The sequence below is a fragment of the Otolemur garnettii genome, unplaced genomic scaffold (genome assembly GCF_000181295.1).
Source record: "Otolemur garnettii isolate 467f Iridium unplaced genomic scaffold, OtoGar3 scaffold00110, whole genome shotgun sequence".
Lineage (NCBI taxonomy): Eukaryota > Metazoa > Chordata > Mammalia > Primates > Galagidae > Otolemur > Otolemur garnettii.
Genome location: NW_003852505.1, coordinates 2,704,954 through 2,709,560, shown reverse-complemented (window position 1 = coordinate 2,709,560; position 4,607 = coordinate 2,704,954).

Genomic DNA, 4,607 nt, shown 5'->3' with positions numbered 1-4,607 from the left:
CGGCGCCCTAGCTGCTGAGCTACAGGCATGTTCCCTTCCTGCTTTTCTTTCTTTCTTTCTTTTTTTGACAAAGTCTCAAGCTGTTGCCCTGGGTAGAGTGCTGTGGCATCATAGCTCATAGCAACTTCAAACTTTTGGGCACAAGTGATCCTCTTGCTTCACCCTCCCAAGTAGCTGGGACTACAGGTACCTGCCACAATGCCTGACTAGTTTTTCTTTTTTTTTTTTTTTTTTTTTGTAGGGATGAGGTCTCACTCTTTCTCAGGCTGGTCTCAAACTCCTAAGCTCAAGCAATCCACCTGCCTCGACCTCCCAGAGTGCTAGGATTACAGACATGAGCCAACGCACCTGGCAACACAGACCTAATTTCTAATAAAAATTACACATCCTTTTACTTATTTCCTGGACTAAAGAGTTGTCAGCTTCAATAAATCATATGTTGGTGTGCCAATGAAAAGAATGCATTGAAGTACATGAACTTTCAAGATACAAGGCCCCAGACTGGTGCTCTGGGTTGCAAAGTACTTCCCAAAGTGGTTGTTGTCACTGGCAATGGGCAGATCAAGGACATGAACGGCCAAGGTGCTAAGTGGTTGGCCACCTGAATGTTTAGATCACTGAGAATGACAGAAGTGGGGATGATGAGGACAGACTTCTGTGAGTAAGAATTAAAATCTTCACAAATGAGGGTGTTGACCAGGAGAGTGACAGAAGACTGCCCCCAGGGTGGCGAGCAGGTGATATAACCAGATGGTGCACCCCAAGGAAGAGCCAGAGATTGCTCAGGAGAGAGAAGGAGCCAAGATGAGAAAGTGGTGTTGGGGAGTAAGGAGAGCTCCATCTCCACCTCCTGGCATTTCCCAAGGCATTTAGCTGTGGGGAGATGAGAGGATAAACAGCCTGTCCTTGAAAGGGGTCAGCAGGCAGAGGTTTCAATTATAGCAGGATGTGGACAGAACATTCTGAGAGCCTTGAGGCTTTGGCAATTAACCCATTATAAACTGGAAGTGATAACCCTAGCTTAACTCTCACTCTCACTCTCACCTGCTGATAAGAGCCAGTCCTCATTAACCATTATTATGGCTAATACCATACCAGGTCAGTTGATATTAGCAGCAGCTATGAAAGTAGCAGCAGTGGCTGCAATGAGCCAGCATTGGGGCACAGGGAGTGGTTTTTGATGTTTCTGCTGGATGTTCTCTAAGGCTGGCCCAAGGGCCTGTTTGGAGGGTCCCAGGGCTGGTCCCTCTGGCAAGTGTGGCATGCGTGGTTGTGATGTCTAATGTCCCTAAACTAGAAACTAGCCACAGCTACCAGAATCTTGCCATCTGCTGCTTTTGCACATGAGATTTGTTGCATTTAAAGGATACCAAAGTGAAAGGCTGGCTGACTACACAGCCAAACTTTACAAGACAGCAGTACTTTGGTGAGGGTCCCTATTGTTTATTCCTTAGCTTTGCAGATCCAAAAATTCAGTTTTATCAGAGTACCCTGCAGCGAGCAGGCTCAGGAAGCTGACTTTTTTTTTTATTGAGACAGAGTTTCACTTGGTCACCCTTGGTAGAGTGCTGTGGTGTCATAGCTCACAGCAACCTCAAACTTGGGCTCAAGTGATTCTCTTGCCTCAGCCTCCCAAGTAGTTGGGACTATAGGTGCCTGCCACAATGCCCCACTTTGTGTGTATGTGTGTGTGTGTGTGTGTGTGTGTATTTAGCAGGCCAGGGCCAGGTTCCAACCCACCAGCCCCAGAACATGTGGCCGGCACCCTAACCACTGAACTATGGGCACTCAGCCAGGAAGCTGATTCTTATTAACTACTGGTCATTCCTTCTCAGTCTCCTTTGCTGGTTTTGTTTCATCCTTATGACCAGCCTAAGTCCTTGAGCCTTTTCTCTATTGAAACTAATTTCCGTAGTAATCTCATCTAGTCTCATGGCTTTAAATATCTATGTCTCCATGACTCCCAAATATAGACAGTAGTACCCCCTTATCTGAATTTTCATATTCCTCAGATTCAGTTACCTGTGGTCAACTACAGTCTGAAAATATTAAATGGAAAATTCCAGAAACAATTCATAAATCTTAAATTGCACACTGTTCTGAGTAGCACTAATGAGATTTCATGCTGTTCTGCTCCATCCCACGTGGGCTGTGAACCATCTCTCCGTCCAGTGGATCCGTGCTGTCTACCTACATGTCCATTAGTCACTTCACAGCCTTCTCAGTTACCAGATGGAAAAAACATAGGGTTTGGTAGTATCCATAGTTTCAGGCATTCACTGGGAGTCTTGGAATGTATCCCCCACTGAGAGGAGGGGACCACTGTATCTCCAGCTGGGATGTCTGCCCTAACCTCCAGATGCTCACACTCAGATGTGTCCTCGGTAGCTCCACTTGGACATCTCATGGGCATCTCAAGCCCAAGTGTCTGAAACCAAACCACCAGTCTTCTCCATCTCAGCAATAGAAGCTTCATCCTTTTGATAACTCAGGCCAAAAATCTTGTAGTTATACTTGATGCCACTTTTTCTCTTTCAGATTTACCATCTCTCACCTACATTGTTGGAATTGACCCCTAACAGATCTTCCTGCTTCCACCTTTGCCCCCTTATACACTGTTCTCAATTCAGCAGTCAGCATGATTCTTTTAGAATGAAAGTCAGATCACATTACTTTGCATGACCCTACATCTTACTCAGAGTAAAATCCAAAATTCTAACACTGCTCTGTAAGGTCCTACACCATCTTTCCTTAATCCTGTTATCCTCATTACCTCTCTGACTCTGCACTGCTCCCCCCGTGTTCACTCCCTTAAGTCACACTGGCAGTCTCCATCTCAGACCTCTGCACTTGTTGACATCTCTTCTGCCTGGAATGTTTTTCCCTAGCTGTCTGCGTAGCTACTTCCATCACAGCCTTCAATGTCTTCTTCTTCTTTTTTTGTTTTTTTACATTTGCACTAGACACTAGAATGTTTATTGCAGCTCAATTCATAATTGCCAAGTCACGGAAGTAACCTAAGTGCCCACCAACCCATGAATGGATCAAAAAACTGTGGTATATGTATACTGTGGAATATTATTCAGCCATTAAAAAGATGGAGACTTTACATCTTTGACATTTACCCAGATGGAGTTGAAATACATTCTTCTTAGTAAAGTATCACAAAAATGGAAAACTATATATCCAATGTACTCCATTCTAATATGAAATCATTATACAAACAATTACAGGTTCTTAACAATAATGAAACAGGCTCAGTGCCTGTAGCACAGTGGTTACAGCGCCAGTCACATACACTGAGGCTGACGAGTTTGAACCTGGCCCAGGCCAGCTAAACAACAATGACAACTGCAACAAAAATAGCAGGGTGTTGGGCATGCACCATTCTGTCTTCAGAAGTGCAAATGTTCTCTGGGAGAGAGATAAAGGCTGCTGGTTTTCTGCTTTGATTTCATCTGCAGGCTTTGATGCTGAGTAGAGGAATAATCAGGCAAGAAAAGTTCTACCTAATGCTGTCTAAGAGCCAAGTCATATATTGAGAGGCAACACGAAAAATAAAGACCAGTGGCATTAAAAAATTATAAAGACGGGCAAGAAGCAAGAAAGTTACCAAGTAACAGCTTCCCTGCAACTGGGCATGGTGAGACTGGGGAGAGAAGACTCCAGACATCTCTGGCTGCTGGGATCTGCCTATAAACATCCCTTTGGGGACACAGGGAGTCAGTAAGAGACTTCTGGACCCCATAAGGAGGGAAAAAAGCAGTGGAGAACTGGACTCATCGAAACCCTAGTCCAGAGGCACAGTAACGTAAAGAGCAAGGGGAAATGAAAGGAAAATTAGGGCAAGGAAACCACTCATGAGGAAGAATCAGCAGAAAAATCCTGGCAACGTGAAAAACCAGTCCAGAGTAACCCCCTGCAAGGGACTGCGAGGTAGCTACTTCAGAGGATTCCACCTATAAAGACATGTTAGAAATGACAGAAAGGGAAATTAAAATACAGATGATGAAGACAATGAAGGAAATGATGGACACAATGAAGGAAAGTGCTGATAAAGCAGAAAATAACCAAAAGGAAATCCAAAACCAGAATCAAATCAGAGATGAATGATATGAAGAATATAGAAAGGATATAGCAGAGCTGAAGGAACTGAAGCAGTCAGTTAGGGAACTTAAAGATGCAACAGAAAGTATCAACAACAGATTAGACCATGCAGAAGAAAGAATCTCAGGGGTAGAGGACAAAGCTCTTGAGATAACTCAGATAGTTAAAGGGGCAGAAAGAAGAGAGAGAAAGCAGAACATTCACTGACAGAATTATGGGACTTTGTGAAGCATTCAAACATTCGAGTTATCGGTATCCCAGAAGGGGCAGAAGAATGCCCCAGGGGAATGGAAGCCATGCTAGAGAATATTATAAATGAAAATTTCCCAAATATCACCAAAGATTCTGACACACTCCTTTCAGAGGGATATTGGATCCAGGTCACCTTGACTCTAACAGAGCTTCTCCAAGACACATTGTGATGAATCTGTCCAAAGTCAGGACAAAAGAAAAGATTCTTCAAGCTGCCAGGAGTGAGCACCAGTTGACCTACAGGGGCA